Source organism: Hermetia illucens, chromosome 6 (genome assembly GCF_905115235.1).
Source record: "Hermetia illucens chromosome 6, iHerIll2.2.curated.20191125, whole genome shotgun sequence".
NCBI lineage: Eukaryota > Metazoa > Arthropoda > Insecta > Diptera > Stratiomyidae > Hermetia > Hermetia illucens.
Window position 1 is genome coordinate 67,955,486 of NC_051854.1, and position 19,864 is coordinate 67,975,349.

The 19,864-nt window shown below is 42.2% G+C and overlaps 1 protein-coding gene across 1 annotated transcript in view; it reads right to left on the reverse strand.

Moving 5' to 3' along the window:
- Positions 1 to 19,864, reverse strand: part of LOC119659076 — a 305,119-nt gene that overhangs the window by 95,512 nt on the left and 189,743 nt on the right. The window lies entirely within an intron of this gene.

The following is a 19,864-nucleotide window of genomic DNA, read 5'->3' on the forward strand; positions in this document are numbered from 1 at the left end:
TAGATTGCCAGGCTGAGAAGAGGTGGAACTGTCAACATGTGCTGGGTATGATGTACCAGGAGCACACATGGTGACAGTTTTTGTACCAAAAACCGCGACAATAGAAACGGAAGAACTTATAGGCCTCCTAATCGCCCAGAATGAAGATCTCCATACCTGACTATGGAGACTCTTCAGAAGAAAGGTGGAGGGCAAGGGTAAACTCCTCACGATCGCGGTAGATGACCGATCCCTGGAGGCAATCAAACGTCAGAGTTGCCATATCAATTACCGTTTTGGCAACATACCCGTGCATGTGCACAGGGAAAAGCCAAGGAAAGATACCCCGGAGGAGACACCGGGTGAAAAACATACCGAGGTCCCCGAAGAAGTCTCGAAAGCCATAGAGGCGGAAAGGACTGGATTAACCAGGGAAGTAGACCTGCTGCCCAGTGAAGAGCAGAAGCTGGACGACCTAGACCTAGGAAGCCACGAGGTGAACAGCGATGCTCAGAAAAGCACCATGCCGGAGGAGGAGGGCAACATTCCGACAATGGAGAATAGCTCCAAATAATACCTTAGATAATGACCAGTACTAAGGTAGCCCAGATAAAGCTCCACCATGCGAAAGCTGCATCTGCAGTAATTGCAAGGGCAAATTCCAAGGAACATTGGAATAGTGCTGGCTCAGGAGCCCTGGGTGTACCGGGGCAGATTCGCGAGCCTGACCAGAGTAAGAACAGAGCACGAAAACTCTTCAACCGGGCAAAATAAACCGGAGACTGGCAGAGGTACAAAAATGCACTGACTCCGTATAGCAACGCAATCAGGGAAGCGAAACGGAACAGCTTCAGGGAATTCTGTGAAGGGATCGAACAGACTGTACAAGGCTGTAACCAAAGACGAGGAATATCCTCTGTCTGTTTGAAGAAGGAAAATGGGACATTTACCGAGAATGAGGAGGACAAGGTACATCTACTTCTCAGAACTCATTTCCCGGGGTCCTACCCCACAGTGGCAGGCGACAACATTCTGCCTGACACCCCAACAGCGAATAAAAGGGGAAAAAAGGAGAGCTGGAAACTAGCAAAAGAGGTATGCTCAGAAGCTAGGCTTTTAAACCGCTAAAATCTCCGGAGTAGATGGCATTTTCCCAGCATTAATCCAGAGAGGCCTAGGAATTATCTTAGAGTCTCTTCTTAGAGTGGTAAGCGGGAGCATAGCACTGGGATACATACCAATGGCATGGAGACGGGCAAAAGTGGTCTTTCTTCCGAAAGCGGGTAAAAAGAATCCTTTTCACCCAAAATCTTTCAAACCAATTTACCTAACATCGTACGTACTCAAAACGGTGGAGAAGGTCATAGACAACTATATTAGAACTAACGTTCTAAAGCGTAAATTCCCAACATCACTGTCAACACGCTTGGCGGGCAGGACGGCCAACTGAAACTGCTCTGTATCAGCTGACAGAGGTACTACGAAATGCCATAGAAACAAAAGAAATTGCACTGTGCGCGTTTTTGGATATCGAAAGAGCATTCGAAAACACATCACACAGAGAGATACAAGATGCCCTGAGCCGCGAGGAAGTGGGAAACACCCTGGCATTCTGGATGGGCAAAATCCAAGAAAGCAGACAAATAGAAGTACCGACAGGTACAATTTCTACGGCCATGAACACCACTCAAGGCTGCCCACAGGGTGGGGTACTATCGCCGCTGATGTGGAGTATGGTAGTAGATGAACTCCTGGACGTGTTAACAATGGATTACAAGTCCAGGATTACACGGACGACATTGTTTTAATCTGTAGGGGCAAATATGAAGATATCCTATGTGATAGAATCCAAACTGGACTAAGGGTTACTAGTGCCTGGTGCAGGAAGGTGGGACTATGGATCAACCCAGTCAAAACCACCATAGTACCATTCACTAGGAGGCGTAAGCTTGATCACCTGAGAGCCATAAGATTACATGATATGGAGGTGAAACTAGAAAGAGAGGTCAAATATTTGGGAATTACGCTAGACAAAAAATTACTCTGGAAGACACTTGTCGGAAAGCCACGAGGGCTCTGACGACTTGCAGATCCATAGCAGGAACAAAATGGGGTTGCAGCCCGAAGATACTACTTTGGATATATACCGCAATAGTAAGACCAATGATTACCTATGGAGCGGTAATCTGGGCAGAAAGAACCGAACTCAGCACACAAGCCAGGGAATTACATAAGCTCCAAAGGCTGGCTTGCGTATGTATTAGTGGGTCAATGAGGACATGCCCAACGGCATCTCTGGAGCTCCTTCTGGGATTAACCCCTCTCCATCTGCACATACAGATGCAGGCAAGGAGGGCAATTTACAGGATGGCCGGTACTATGAGCTGCCTAAATCGAAGGAAGATTGATATTCTTTCTAGGAGGTATCCCGAATTACTGATACGAAGGGATAACATGACAACTAGGTTTCACTTCGTGATGCGGCATACAACTTAAACCAGCAACTCATTACTTGGTACACTGACAGATCCCTCACAGCAGAGGAAGCGGGTGCCGGTGTCAATGGTCCAAGGAAAATGTACTTTGAACCAATGGGCAGGTACACTACCATATTCGAGGCGGAAATTTACGCCATAAACAAATTATCCTCCTTTAATCTGCAAAGGAACTACAGGGGGAGAACATAGCTATTCTCATCGACAGCCAAGCAGCAATCAAGGCACTTAGGTCCAACCAGGTGAACTCTAAACTGGTGTGGGAATGCCTTGAGAGACTGAATACACTCGGTTCGCCCAACAAAATCTGGATACTTTGGGTTCCAGGCCATGCTGGGTTGGAAGGAACTAGCCAAGAAGGGAGCAGGGATGCCTTTACACGGGCCAGAACCCTTCTCTGGAATCGAAAACGGTTTCATGGCTATGAATCTAAGAAATGAAAAGGAACGGTTGAGGGAACTATACTGGGCGAGCCTACAAGGGATGGAGTAGTCCAGGGTGCCTATTGGGCGAATCGGACCCATGCGCACAAATGATTGCTTAAACCTCACCAAAAAGAATCTCCGAATCATAGTGGGAATTCTCAATGGTCATTGTTGGCTGAACTACCATCTAGGGAAGCTAGGGATATCTACGGACACTGCCTGCAGGTTTTGTGAGGAGTATGACGGAACCTCTATACACGTCCTGGGATAGTGTCCTGCACTTGTGCAAAGTAGATCGAGGCATCTGGGAGAACACTTAATGCCAGATGCAAAGCTGGACGATCTGGAAGTAGGGAACATACTAAAGTTCCTGACGGTTATAGGCCTGTTTGAGGTACTATGATCAATAGGTACACTATAACCAGTAAATGGGGCACAATAGTTCTTTAAGGACGCGATGCGACTTTCCCTTAACAGAATAATAATAATAATAAGGAATCGATTGAACGTACTTTCTCAATCTAGGACTCCGACTCGAATCTCGGTTGACTCTTCGTGCTTGTCCCATTACTGTAGGCTTATCACTAGCAAAACATAAATTGACGATAATAAGTTTAAGCGCAGTTTCAATGAAACAAATTTTTGGAAAAAAAAGTCGGAAAACCCGAAGCTAGGCGCTTCTGATATGAAAGGTTTTGTGTATTTCTTTTATAAAGAGATTTGAATGTGCATATATGCATATATTATGTGAAAATATCCACTTTCAAGTGATATTGACATTCAAAGTCAGAATTTGCACAGAAGTGGCAACTTTGACCTAATATAATTTTGTTAGTAATAGTGAGATTTTCACCAAATTTTGCAGGATCATGCTCTATGTTGTAGTTTATACTGTTGCATTGTTGGTAATTCTAGGGTGAAGTTAAGGGGGGTTTTCTGTCTATTACTAAAAATTATAGTAACACTACTATTAACTTGGCATGGACGGTATTTCGGAGCCTAGGCACATATAAGGGCAGATCCTTGATTTTTTTTAGATTTTTCGGTTGGGTAGTTTCTGAGAACGGGCCCGTTAAAGAAATGTCAAAACTAAGAACGGCTTCGAAAAGTACTAACCGAGACTTTTATTTTGATACCCAAAGTGACTATATTTGATTAAAAAAAAAATGTACACCCCCTTTTGCATGTATGAGGACTCTCCCCCCCCTCCCCCCATTAAATTCGACGTAAAAGGATATAACTCCCTATATGCGTGAGCGTTCAAATTTGATGTCAATCGTTACAACCGTCTCCGAGAAAAATGCATGTGACGGACAGACAGACAGACAGTAAACCGATTTTAATAAGGTTTTGTGTTTACCCAAAACCTTAATAACAATAGAAAGAAGAGACAGTGCTCCACAAAAATCTGAACAGGAAACATTACAACTTTCATTGGTTACTTGCCACTTTAGAAAGAGTTAATCTAAGTTTATTCAACGTCATACTTGAATGAGTCATGTGGCCCATTCATGAAACCGTAGCACATTTTAATATCTGACTGATTTCCTTATTACAGGATTGTATATTTCTATAAATTCAAAGGAATATAAACCATTCCAAACTGTAGTCATAACTTTTCTTAATACAAATTGTGCGAAGATGAATCGGAAGTTTCTAAACTACTCATGCGATAATTGATGGAAACCAACTTGACGTATTTCTCTGTATTTTTGTTATTTCACAGTTGAAATTTTCAAATTTTTCACTTGACTATTGGCAAATAATTAACGCTTTGATGAATAATATATTGGTACAGTGGCTTGAAATTAATGTGATTCACATAAGAGATGAGAAGCATTTAATTCCGGCGTGAGAAAATTTGTGGTGCGAAAAGCTGTAAATCCGCGTTATAATTTCAGTGGTAATTGGTGAAATTGAAAAAAATTGAGTATGATATGCAGACAGATTGAAATATTTTGTTATGTGAATGAATTTCTGTACTTGATAATTGAAGCTATGCGTACCGAGAAACATATGCCTCCTGCTTCACTATCCACGTGATCAGAGATCCCCACAGATAGAATCTCACCAATTTGATAACACTGTCAGGTCAGAATTCTGCAACGATGAATCCTTTTTAAAATTGATCGGAGCTCCACTCCAAGGAGCTTAGGTATAGATATGTTAATATAAGATATAATTCTAGTATATTTCGAGTAGGTAGAACTGAACAAATAAATGACTAATTAACCTAAACAGATTCATTTTGTTGATAGATGCTAGAGTTCGGCACTAAGATTTCTCTGCTGGGCCTGGGCCTCCATTCGTGTATTTGAGATTCAAAAAGATCAATGAATATTTAGTATTGAAAACGATTTTTTTTAGTTTTTATTTTCTAAATTTTCATAGTTGAATATCTTTGGAGAAACTTTGGAAGAAGTATTTTTATCCCGGAAGAAGTATTTATATTCGCCAGGGAACTATTTCTCATATACAAAAGCACAAATAACTTTTCCGTTGTCGAACAAGAATTTTAGAGTAGAATCTTTTGACCATCCGAAAATCAATTTTTTTAGGCTGATGAAGAAAGATGCTCTAGGAAAAGAGAGAAGACACCTGAAGCTAAGCGGTAGTCAAAACTCGAAGCCAAGATGAGTCTTGACTCAGATTCTCCACTCATTCAATTGTGAACCAGTTCAATTGAGACTAAGTGTTCAACGAACGAGCCGAAGCAAGCCGCTTCTGTCAGCAGTACTAACTCCGGACACCAACTGCTCAAGTTAAAGTCTTTCCCGCGCAAAAAAAATAGCTTCCGGGGAACCGCCTCCGGGCAAACTATAGTCCCCCGATTGTACCAAAGTTGAGGGAAAAGGATCGCCCGGGAACTCGGCGGTTAACAGCAACGGTTCTGAGGCGCTGGAACACCTAAGCGTCCAAAGTAACCTCAGCACCTCTCCCAGTAGATAGGGTGCTGGCTATACCACCGCTCGGGACTCTCACGTTACAAATGTTACCTCCTAAAGCCAGTGAAAGGTGCAGTGCAGCCCCCGAAATCTTCATCAGCAGCGTAGATAATGTGCTAATTTTTTTAAATAAATTTGCAGATTTACCGCCGCTTTACAATAAGCGGGCACTTCAGTCATCAATTATTTTTTGATTTTATTATTAATACAAATCGGTGTACAACAGGGGCAATACACCAACTTTCCATTTTCCCAGCTCAGAGAACTGTGATTGTTTGGTTAGTAGGGTTATATCTACTAACCGACGATGGGACTCTTAGAGTAGAGAACTGGAGAGTGTCTGGGCAGACGTCTTTTTCCTTCATGGTTAAATGCTTTTCAGTCTATATCACGCCGCGCTTCAAACCAGGAGATCCCAGGAGGATCGACTGCAGGAAGTTTGGTCATGTTATCAAGAACAAACTCTCCGGTGGGCAAATTTGTAAGATTGACATGACAGACGACCTGGAATCAAAGCCCGGGGCTCTTGAAAAGCCATTCTACACCGCCTTTAAAGTCTCGGATGCTGCTAAATACAACAAGAAAACCCTGCCACCGTGCTGGAATGAAGCGCCGTCCAGCCTTAGGAAACTGACCAGGGAGATCTTTAACAACTGCTACAGGTACAAATATTGGCAACCATACAAGGAATGCCTGAGGAAGTACAAGTCGACCATCAAGATGACCAAGAGGCGGTCCTGGTTGGACAATTGTCGGTACATTGAAAAGACCAGCGTGAATCTGCAAGGCTCAGTAAGATTCTGTCCAAGAAACACCTTCTGGTGAAACCGTGGGGCTACTGGTCCAAATGCACTTTCCCAGCAGTGAGGAGGACTATGAGTCAGAGCCTTGCTTGGAGGATACGCAGCTGCTCCAGGCGTCCGAGACTATCAAATCGATAATTACCGAAGATAAGATCGGATGGGCTATAAACAGTTTCTGCTCATATAAATCTCCGGGTCCAGATGGTATAATGCCAATCATGTTACAGAAGCAGCAAGAAAGGGTAGTGCCTTGGCTTGTCAAGATTTACCAGAGCTATATCTCTTTGGAATGCGTACCAAAGCCGTGTGTGTGCTGGACATCCACTTAAGGGATTATATACAGTGGTGATCGCCGCCGAAACCAACATTTTTTATTGCATATTCTCTTCTTCAAAAATATTCTCTCCAAATTTCATAACGATCGGAGCAGTAGGTTCGAAATTAAAGCTGTTTATAACGCATTCCCTCGCTGCTCTACCGTAGTTGTGGATAGACTTTTGAACTTTCATTGCCGTATATACGACTTCCAATTGCATTTTACATGTTTTTCTTTTAAATTTTTTTTTACAAGTACCTGACAATATTCATTAATGCTGCTAACCGTTGTTTAATAAATATTTAATAAGTTGTCGAAAAAAAATCGGTAAAATGCCGTCACATCACCCACTGCAATTGTGTACAATCCCTTAAGGGCGATTATGGAGAGAGCGGCTTTCTCTATGTCCCAATATACCGTTAGTATCAACGCCATCAAGGAAATCTTGACCAATATTGGATCCATGCTAAGAACCAGAATAATCCAGTCAGATCTGGGAGATAGTTACTTGACCAGAGCTGTGAACAAAGGTTAATAGTGATAGACGAAATTTTACAAATATTGGACAGGAGCGGGGGTGAAGGTGGTAGCGTATGCTGACGACTTGGTGATATTAATGTCAAGGATGTTCTCCCCATCATGAGGAGGATTGGGAAAGGTATGTCTATGGGCCGCATGACCCAACCAAAACGGAGCTGCTATTCACCACAAAGACAAGGGTGCCCGAATTCGACCTACTGCGAACAAAGATTCATTTTTTCCTCTAATATAAAGTATCTAGGTGTGATCCTGGATCTAAAGCTAACTTGGAGATTGAACACAGAACTGCGAGTTAAGAAGACCTATACTGCCTTCTATGCCTGCAGGATAACCTTTGCGAAGAACTGGGGTCTGCTTCCGAGGATGGTTGTCTGGATGTAGACAGCTATGGTGCGTCCAAGAACCCGATCGCAAGAGCACTTGTGCTAGTCGCGTGCAAATGCATACAAGATTACGGCGGTCTGCACGGGGCACTGGCCCAAAGAAAACTATGCCACCAGGCTCAGGATACCCTACAATTCGCATAGCCAAACCTACGTAGAAGAAGGCGAAATCCTCAGACTTTTTCTTTGCGATTCCCCAGCTCTAGCTAAAGTCAGACTAGGTAAACTAAGTACCTTTAAGTACCTGACAGGGATCTCTGGCCGCAGAATGAAAGAAATGCTTTCCTTCGTTAATGCTACGGGCTGGCTCGGAAGATCTGAGCCGGTTAGACCCTGCCTGCTTGCTTTCATAACAATAATTACGGTCTTTCCAGTTTGCGCCATCAAAACGGCGCAACACAGCGCTAATTAGCTTCTCAGAGCGACCACTGCAGTCTCCGGATCCATAGGTGCAAGAAATTTATAAACCCCATACAAGAGCCATGGATTTCTGGTGGGAAAAGCAGGGCTTAAACTTCAGACATGCTAACGTGTTGTATATTAATGGAAGTGCTGGACCCCACTCCTGAATGGTGGTACCAAAAACAATCCAAGATATCTTGGTTAGCAACTTATGTATTGTCGATCCCACAACGGCCAAACTAACAAAATAAAAGTCAACAGAAAGATAAAGGGATTTTTTGGTGTTGTGCTTATTTTCCTTAAAACGAGTTCCCAGTGGGACGTTCGCCGGAGCTTTCCAATATGCCGAAAACACTTCCAGTAACGAACCCACTTTCTGCAACGTGGCGAGGTGAGAATTCATCGACTTGATGGTGGCATCCCCTGACATTTCGGCTCTTGTTGGAGAGTGGAGCGTATCAAACGATAACACGTTCCAGGATCACGTGCGCTTTGATTTCGAATTAGACAGAAATCCACATCTAATCATCCCGCGGAAGACAAATGAAGCAACGTACAAAATACAACTCAGTGCTTGAGTTACAAGGAGGACGTATCAAATCCATTGTTACAATTGTAAAAACGAACCAGATGATCATAACTAGCCTGAGAGAAGCTCTCCCACTCAATACGGCAAAGAAAGATAAAACACCATATTGGAGCTCGGATTTGGTGAAACAGGAAGAACGAACGATTACTCCTCAGCGGAACTCTAAAACCAGGGATCGGTACAAATAGGCTAAAAAAACTCTAAAGAAAAGCATAAGTGCCACTAAACCTTCATCATGGAGACGCTTCAGCGAAAAGACTAACTCTCTTGAGGCGACCTCAAAATTGAAGCGGTTCCTTGTCAAAGAAGGAAGGCAGTAGCTAGATTATTCACGTTTACAGAGTAGGAAGTACATAGAAAGCGATGATGAAACGGGAAATCATTTGCATGAAGTGTACTTTCAAGGTAGTATCTAAAACCTTAGTTCAGAGACAACAGACGCATACAGCCCTCAGCCGAGGGCCATAGATGCAAGTCAACAAAGGAATCGATGGAAGAGGTTTAGAAGGGATACTTTTATTCTTAGATGGTCATTTGACTGTAGGCAACATGCCGACCAGAAAGTAAATCCCCTAGACAGTGCTCCATGAACTCATGAAATTGAAAAGACGACGGCCGAAAAACAATCTGCCTTAGGCATATTCATTGATATCGAAGGTGCCTTCAATTATGCCTTATTCAAGGCGATTTGTGATGCGGCAAGACAGAATGTAGGACACAAAGGTCTTTGCACCTGCACAGTTTGTGGCATCTGAGCGCCCTAGGACTGCGATAGATAAGACCTGGACAATCAATTCCTTGAATGTATACATCCATAGAAAAGATCACTTGATATAGGCATTGGTGGCCAAGACTGAACTTTGCTAATCGCAGGAGCTGCTAGTCCAGATTCATTGGCTGGGTTGCGTAACAATTTCGGAAGTAATGAGTGCTATGCCGATAGCGGCACTCGAAGCTATCCTAAATCGTTTTTTCCTACTAAAAAAAATTCCAGAAGCATACCTGAAAATAAGTCTCCTAATGTTGTTTCCCCTTTAACAGGTTTTACTGGATACTTAACTATGAAATGCGGCTTTGAGTAAACAGACGGCACACTAATGCAGTATGTAGTATAAAAATTGGATATTTATGGCATTTTTTGTGCCACTAACAAGTGTCGAACACGAGAATGATAAATGAAAAAAGTGTTGTGTCACTATATTCAATATGTCAAAATGTATACCAAATAAAGAGCAATCACGGTCACAGCCTTTATTTGCGGAAAAGCGTTGCTGAATCATCCTGATTACTAGGAGAAGAAGATAGTTTCAGTGTTTCAGAAATGGTAATTTCAATGTAGATAACGAGCACGGGAAATCACAAGGACATGGAATTGCAAAAATTGTTAGCTTTAGTCAACAAGCTGTTTCCGATCTCTTATAGGAGATAGAAAAAATATTAATAGTTTCAGGAATAAAGATGTCTTGACAAATTGTTCAAAAGATTGAAAAAATTTTCTAAATCCGCTATTTTTAAAAAAAAACTGAAAACTTTCCCAAGCAGATGAATCCGCCATTGTTGTCCTGGTTACCATTTGAAAACGGCTTGTGCTGCTAAATGGTATAAGAGTGATACACTGAAACTGCTATTGTCACATTAAAGTTTTAAACTGTCAAACACTCGTGAATAACGATAATGGTGTCCGTACCAATTGCGAGCTAACACACTTGGTGTACTTAGATGACATCGAATTGTATGCTGAAACTGACCGTTATCTTAGAAATTCATTGCGTATAGTTGATATAATTAGCCATGTTTTTCGGATAGAATTTGACAAAGGGAGGAAAAATGAAGTAAGCGCATTGAATGCATGCACTACTCTTTTACTGGTATATACATCTAAATTCGGATTATTGCCGTATGTGACAATCGATTTAGAAAACGTACGCGACGGCGAGATGGTTGAGGAGGTAGAGCGCTAACCTCTCAATTCCATTAAACTAAATCGGGATGGTTGTGGCAATTAAGATATTCAAACTCCGACTGCATTACCCAAATTCCACCGTCAAGCGAATGAAGTTGTCTCCTAAAATCGGAAGGAACGCCGTGGTTGACGTTGCCGTGCAATATCATTGTCAAGTCTACTGGTATCGCGCTCATTTTTATGCAAAGGACCAACCAAGTCACTTGTACACGGAAATTTGTAAAGCAGATTGCAGACTGACACCATTTAACTTGAAGAATTAATCACTAAGTAGAAGTTGAAGGAAATGAATGGGAAACACGTGTCTGTACATCTGCAGGTGATTTGTCAAATAGATGGGTCTGTGCAGGGTATCTGCAGCAACATTAACTACCAACTTGTTAGTCGTTGCTCTTAGAAATCGCCTATTTTCCAGAGGATGTGGAGGAAGTGTTAACGTCAACTGTGGCATTACAGGCTCCGGGTGAAGGAAGCTTTCAAGGTTCCACCTAGCAACCAGAAGAATAACCAGATCTTCATTCATTGAAATCACTTGCTAATTCACCATCGTCATTAATGAATCCAGGTGGAAACGTACCTTCTTAACCCGCACAATCGATTGCAACAAAACGCAATTCGCAACAAGAGAAGCTGCGGTCTTAATGAAGTTTACAGTACCGCGGGGGAAGTTATAAGTAAGTGTTGTCAGCAGCAGCTACAAGTTTCTACAGCGACGGAGGAGGTGGACATAAACCATCTAGAAAGGCGTGGTTGTCCAACTGTGCTTAGCAGGTGAAGAATGGTCAATGTAGAATGTGTGATTGGGCGTTGCTTTATGTTAAACCTTGCCACCAGGCTCAAGTTTTAACTGATCGCACATATCCAACACTACTATTTTGTTAGTTGAAAAATGGATATAGGGTGATCCTTTACTTTATACTTTATTTATATTGCTAACCCTCATATTAGCAATATTGTGCAGAAATACACGGAAAGGAAAGTGAACTGTGGGGCATCGGTTCGAGAAAGCAGGAATCCCATAATATTGCCAGTTACAAGCTTTGAACCCAAATCCCTCATGGTTTCCCTAGATGGCTTAGGAATATCGCACAGTTTGGATCAATCCATGAAAAGTACGCCGTTCGACAAACCTGTTCAATGTGACGGGGGTTCTTAGTGGACCTACTCAATAATCTATCACGGACTATCAACTTCAAAGCCCAAACTGTTTGACACTTAGTGCTAGTATTCGATCGAGATTTGATGTATATCCTTTTTGTCTTTGATACACAAACGATGCAGTCGCAAGGGGAAAATGAAAAACAAACATCAAATGCAATATAGCATAGGCAGGTCCTGTAGGGGAGCTCAGGGCTTCAGTTTTGCAGTAGCACGAACGGTGCGGTTTAATGTCGTCAGTTATGCTAAAATTTATCGCAATGTCTTCCGTCCTGTCGCCCTCTATCGTTCTGACTGTTGGCCGAATATAAAAGACAATGAACGACATCTTGCGGTAATGGAGACGAAAATGTTGCATTGGACTAGTGACGTGACACGTTTTGATCACATCCGACATGAGGATATCCGCGCTTGTTATGGGGTTGTACCGATCGTGGAAAAATTGCGACAGAGGCGTCTTCAATCGCGCAACTCGCCCTAATCGAACCGTCAGTCGTCAGTTGTGCTATATCCGTTACAGAAGGGCTACCCAAAAGTCGTGCCAGTGTTACGTGCTTCCAATTAGACTTTAAAGGTTTCAGAAACATCCCAGCCGACCTTTTCCGCTAATACTCTGATGATAACTGGCAGTTTGGTAGTATTGACATCCAACAGCTCTTGTACCGTCGAGATCACAGTATATCTAATAGTAATTTTTTTCACAGAATATGGTCATGTACGGTATCAAATGAAAGGGCTCGATTATTTATTTTCGAAAATGATCTTATTTCTGACTTTGGGTGAAGCGTAGCGGAGTGAAGACCCAAAACTTGTGCCCCAAAAAGTGAAACAAATACCGCTCTCACCTATCCATCGGGAAAATCCGAAAAAAAACTGACAATGGTGCATCTCTACAAAATCTAGGCTTCAGAATATGTCTTATTCCGGTATCTAGTCAAATGAAATGAATAATAGCATCTTACTATATATTGGAGATATACCCGAAAAGCTACCTTGGGTTCATCCTAGAAGTACGAAATTTGGCATTAGTATAAGGGATTATATTGCGAACAATTCTGCAGTATTACGGAAATCAAGCCATTATTAAAAAAAATATGGTTGGTGGAAGTTTGTATTTTATATATAATGATTGCAATCTAAGACATGTATGACATACTTATAATATATATATAAATATAAATATAAGTTCGGCTCGTCTGAACGGCAGGAAGCGTGGAACATCTTATTTTTACCTCTTTTAGCTTTTATGTTATTTATATATCAGTGTCAATTACTCGATACCGACACATAAGTACGTACATATGTGTATAATATATACTAAAAAACTTGCAGATAGTATCCAATTTAAGTAGATGTACATTAGTACCAGCAGAAAAAGATTATATACAGGAGATTCTACTCCCAGCGCATTCTTTAAAATTTTATGGTGACGGAAAATCGTTGCACATCTTCTACCGCGGTGGGAGTTGCACGGAATTTATTCGAAAGGTACACAATGGGATTCCGTGTTACTTTGCCGCTGAATTTGCTCCTTCTGTATAAATATAGTCTTGTTGTACCAGCGGTATTCAGTTTAATTTGCACGTGGAGTAAGTCGTACAATCAATTTACATAGATGCGTGCTTATATACATTTGTATGAATCCGTATGTGGTAATAGGAAATTTTTGTTAGTTTGGAGAGTAATATTCATTACTTTAATTTGTACATGTGTATATCTTGCAGTTTTAAATACATATGTGAAGGACTGTTTTGTATTTTTAGGTATATACGAATGAAAACACGTGCATAGGAAGTTTCTGTTATAAAATGAACACAAAACCCGAAGTATCGAGCTTCCGGTATTCCCACTTGTTTTTTCGGAAAAACTAGGTTGTGGTATACCATATATTTGGCCATATGTTCTATGGTATATTTTTACTCCTATCTAACAAGCTAATTCCTCACATATAAAGCTCCAAAAACCAAATAAAATTCTATAGTTTTATTTTACTTTCATTCCCTCTCTTTACATAATAAATTTACAAATTCCAGAAAATACTTGTGCAACCCATATCTTCCTCTATCTTCTCTAGCCAAAATCAATAAACAATTTCGATTAAAATAAAAAAAACTATTTAATTCTGTTTTCTTCCCTAATTAGTAATAATATTGCGTTTCTTCATATTTGAAAATAGTTGGAATTTTTCAGTGATGATGTGAGCGTGAAAAAACCAATTCAGCAGACAATGTTATTTTGATGGACCTGGAATTGTTAGTTAAAGCAACTGTTCAAATATTAATTCACGCGAGAGGTCTAGTGCAGATACAAGAGCAAACCTTATGTATCAATTTCTTTGTTAATTTTTTTTCGACGAAGCCTGGTAAATGTTTTTTCAACAAAAAGAGCAAACAGTAAAGTGTTAGCTTTGTTAGAATTATTTTCAGAATATTTATGCAACAAAACAAATCCGAAATATAAATTAAAAATAAAATTGATCGCGTACTTGTTAACTTCTTAAGCTGTGTAAAATTTGCAGATCTGCTAACTTCTATGATCTTTGTCCACCCACAAATAAGAAAAGATTTCATTCTTGCATTCCCTTCAAAACTTCCTTTGAAGCCATGGAAGACGTATCTTCCACCAACACTAGTTCTCCTACTGTTCGTTGATGTACTTCATACCACCTTTTCTAGAGTAATTGCAAAAGTTCGATGAATGAAATCATATTTCAGATAACTCGATCATGCAGATATCTGCTTGATGTGGTATGATATTGAGCGAATGACTATAGATCTGAAATAAGTCCGGGACTGGAAGCTGCACTTTTGTATTCTTAGGGTAAATTTCGAGATAGCTTTCCGGCAAATTTCGAAATGTTGTAGTGTTTTACTGTACTTTATCTATACTCTACTACCCTATGTAGGGCATAACATGTCACCCACAACTATACGTAATTTTATCGGATCCTGGCAACATACTTCCGAAAACCGCTGCTCCACCCTGTGACTCTCCAGACTGTGACTCTTCCACCATTGTTCTGCACCACGTAGATGTTGGGGACCACTTGTCGACCATCCTGGAATAGTGGACTCCGTTACATAGTATAACCTGAAATGGATTTGTCACCCTTTCTCAACGTATGCTCTATCCACTGCTGTTTAAGGAAAGATGACATTGCCTGTTGAACGCCTCCACGCCCTCTAGCCGAGGCACCATGGAGAATTATTGACCACCTCTTACGCTATCGTATGTCGCTCTAGAACTAGAATGATTTTTGTAGATCAACCTTTCCAAGTGTTTTTTAATATGCTTCAAAAATTACAATATTTTAGCTATTACTCGTATCTTTGCGATAGTAGGAAGCACGCAAGTACCACTAAATCAAATAGGTGCCTATCTTCGTAATCTTAAAGGGCACTTCCACTCATTGGGGAAGACCAGATTCCGACGATTTACGAAAAAGTGGAAGCAGCGGCTCTGCAGCAACTGCGGGGGCTGCAAGTAATAGTTCCGCTGGAAACTCCACGGGGACATCGATGGTAAAAATAATCCTTCAAGCTTTCCATATCATTCACAAGAGGTGGAACTTCACGGAATCTTAATGGATTAAAGCCGTGGTGAAGTGCTTCTTCCACATCGTCAGTTACCCATAAGCTTGTGGCGCGGCAGGATTCGCAGCATTCGAAATTTATTTCGAATGTTGCGAATGCGAACGAATAGATGGCGCGGAACTCTCACCCTTTTAGAGCTCGCCACGGGAGTGGAGGACTAGCGATGAAAGTGTGCCATGAGTTTGGGGCAGAAAGAACCACATGGAGACGGATCGTTCTCTTCTGCCTCTAACCTTGCGATAGACGGTTGTCTTGCGGAGTAGCATTTATAAATTTCTTTAAACTCTTTCGTTCCCATTAGTGGATTTTGATTTATAAATCATTCTGATCAAGCATTTACGGTCGTTTTTTATTCATTGTTTTAACAATTCTGCGCTCGATGCAAAAAGTGGAATTGTTGCAGTGAGGACTAGTTACGGAGCAAAAATAAATAGCTAAACTTACATTACCAATACAAAGTTAGCTAAAAGCTTCCACATCACCTGAGAGCAATTTCGGGATGCGGTATAAGGTAGCGAAATCATTTGCCGTAACTTCTGCTTTTCTAACCTATGCGTTGGGAGTGTTTCTTTCCTCCAAGTGTACGCCACGCTGCATTTCTCGTACTTTCTCACGGAAACGGAACTCCAATGTGTCGCCTTCATCCCCCTTTGTAAGCATCAAAAGAACACCCGTACCAGGAATAAAATCCCTTTATGCTGTCGGTCCAGTTCTCATTAATTTGTACGGGAAGTGAGGTTTTCTACTACTGTACGATGGATTGCGAAAATGAGCCATATTGTGTTACATAGATACTAGACTGCTATGCACCTTCACAAGCAGAGACATAGCGGAAGGTAACCAACTCTCAGATGATAGTTTCCTTGAAGGCCATGTCATGTGCTATGGTAGGTCCGATTAGATGTTCGCAGAAGATCAGTCGAAATTCAACCAACTCCCTGTCAAGCTCTAAAATCAAACAGGTGCCACTGATTACGAGGCGATGAAATTTCTACAAATTTCCTCGCCTTTGTTTTACAGTCATCAAGATAATGCCCTTCCCATCATATACTCGAGAAGTATTATCATCATAAACGGAAATCTCTATTGGCGTGTAGTTTTGTACGATTGTGATTCTCCATGATTTTTACCGGGATCTCACTATCAAAGTCCTGTCAGAACAGGGTGACAGATGGGCACGGAGTTTTTTAGTAACCATCTTATACCCAAGGCCCCATGGCTCTCTGTTTACGTCGTTGTATAGCCAACAACGCGCCTTGTGCCTGTTGATTTCATGGCGGAGTTCCTTTTTACCAGTCTTATACTCTGCGAATCTAAGTGTCGAGTTGTATTGGTCTTATGCACACTGAGCAATCTGCCGAACTCTGAGGCAGCTCCTACCACACACCAACACAATATGGTTTGTGAGCGAGGCGATCCACAATTGATGCCATTGAGGAGGTGATTCAAGCGGTAAAACTGGCTGAGGCACACAGTCGCCGTGTCCTACACTACAAAACGTTTCAGGGGTTTACCCTTGGTCCGGACCTTTGGAATGCCTTATGCGATAGTCTCAAGAAGCCTGATGACTAACATCTGGTCGGGTACGTGGATAATGTTGCGCGCTAGTTACCGCACGCACGGTTGTGCAAGCTTAACGAACACTGGAAATGGTGCAAGTAAGCAGATGGATGGCTAAACATAGATTCTTCCTAGCTCTGAAGACGTTGTGCTGACCAAGTAGAGGGTTCCCACAGTCCTCCTTTTTGATGTTGGTGAAACGATAGTCTTGTCAAGCCTATGGTGAAATACATAGGCCTCATAATAGACTCGAAGATAACCTTCTTCGAGCAAATTCGCAACACCGCAGACAAGACTGTGGCTATCATGTTTGCGATTTGCTGGCTGATGTCCAATATCAGAGGTCCCTTATCCAGCAGGCGTCGGTTGCTGATGCGTGCAATTTACTCCACCCCTTTTACGATTCCGAGGTATGGGCTAATTTCCTCAATAAGGAAATGTACCGTGAGCGACTAGCCCAAGTATAAAAACAAGGAGCTCCGCGAGTTGTGTCCGCCAATCACACCGTCTCGGAGCCAGCTGTAATGATGATAGCACGTAAGTTCTTCATGCTGCCGAGTGGAGACTTATATACCTCAGAAAAAGAAAGGGAAATAAGGAAGCAGTCGCTTGTGAAGAGAGCAATCTTGGGAAAGAGAATCGAGAATTAAATGGACCACGCATCTCACAGAAGACGTGCGACCGTGGTTCAATCGAAAGCATGGTGAGGTTAACTGTTACCTAACACAGCTGCTCAGACATGAGTATTTTCAATCTTACCTGCACACAATCGGGAAACACGGTCGCCTGACTGCATTTATTGCAAGGTTGTGGTGGATGATGTCTGCCACACCTCTTTCTGCTGCAGAAGGTGGAAACGCCATCGTCATCACCTTTCGATGGAAGGGTGTCTTGCGTCCCCGTACACCATAACTAAGGCCATGCTGCAGAGCGAGGATATGTGGAGCCGAGTGGCATGTTACAATCAAGGCATTCTCAAGGCCAAAAATAGGGAGATGGATGGGAAAGATGCCAGAGTGGATGAGGCCCCCAGAACCCATAGGCTTTTCATCCTATACTGGATAGGCCTGGCCTGAGGTAATGTGTCAAACGGTTCCGAGTAAGAGTGTTAGACGTTTCGGGGGAGGGGAGGGGGGTGTTTTAGCCGGTAGCCTGTCGGAAACAGGAGTCCGGCACTTTATGCGTATATACATTTCACCTCCCTACCCCAAAAACAGGTGGGAATACTAGAAACTGGACGCTTAGGGTATAACGATTTTATGTTCATCTGGTGTGAGAAATTTCCTCTTTACGTTTTCCTTTTGCAACTCCGACGTTCATATAAATTCACTTGTGATGATAACGTCATACATTACTTACAACGGTACTTGTACTTCTACCATCAACTTAAGGGGTGTTTTCGGGTAAATTTCTAAAATATGGTAATACGCTATTATTAACTTTATGTCAGCAGGTATCAAAATGGGATGTATTTTCAGGCCTAGATTTCGTACAAACGCACCATTGTGATTTTTTCCAGATTTTTCGGCTGGATAGGTTGTGAGAACGAGACCTGCTACATTTTTTGGGGCACACATCTTGGCCCCTTATTGCTCTATGTTTCACACAATATAAAAAATATCATTAGTTGCGAAAAGCCAAAAAGTACTTATTGAGCCTTTTCATTTAGTATCCCATACGACCATATTCTGTGAAAAAAAATGGAAGTCATACCTTAAACAAAGTGCAAAATGATATCACCCGTTAAATGTAAAGGGATTCACAGACTACACGTTCAAGTGACCGTAAGTCTTTTCAGATTACAGACCTAATAATCTTCACCGACGGGTCAGTCATGGCGGATGGATCGGGCGCAGGGGTGTTCTCGGAGAATCCGATTATAGAACTGGTCCGACCCCTCGGAAAAATAACGACCATATTCCAGGCGGAGATATATGCCATTTCATTGGCAGCAGAAGAAGGTCTGCGACAAAAATGGAGGGGTCGAACCATTCGAACCTGTTCCGACAGTCGGGCGGCATTATCAGCACTAAATGGCGACAACATATCAAGCCAGTTGGTGTGGAGTTGTCATCAGGTGCTGCTGAAACTTGGTCGACTGAACCAAACATTCCTGATGTGGGTGCCGGGGCACTCTAACATCGCCGGTAATGAGGAGGCTGCCAGACTGGCTCGCCGAGGGTCTGGATCCACAATGGTGGGGCCAGAACCAGCTCTTGGAATCCGACCATCTACTGTCAAGTCTACTCTGAAGTGTGAAATTGCAAGGATTCACGCAACCGAGTGAAGACATTTGGACTCTTGCGGCAAACGAAAATCCTTATGAAGGAGCCTAGGGTCACAAGAACGGGATTGTTGTTGTCCCTTAAGAAATGGGACATGAAAACCCTAGTAGGGCTTTTGACGGGACATTGCCCCTTAAACTACCATATGAAAAAGGTTGGGGTAGTGGTTTCGGCCATGTGTAGCCAATGTGTGGAGGAGGAGGGGACGGCCATGCACTTTTTATGCAGCTACCCGGCATCCTCAGATCTCAGACGAAGACACCTTGGCAAGGTTTTCTTCAATGAAGAATCTGCACACTCTCTGCCTCTGGAGAATGTTCTAAGATTCGCTAGAGCCCGGCTTGGCATCCAGGTCACCCATCACGATCACAATACCGCCTTTAGGAAGACCTTTTTAAACTACGTGAAGTTGCTCTGTCAATCTCTGC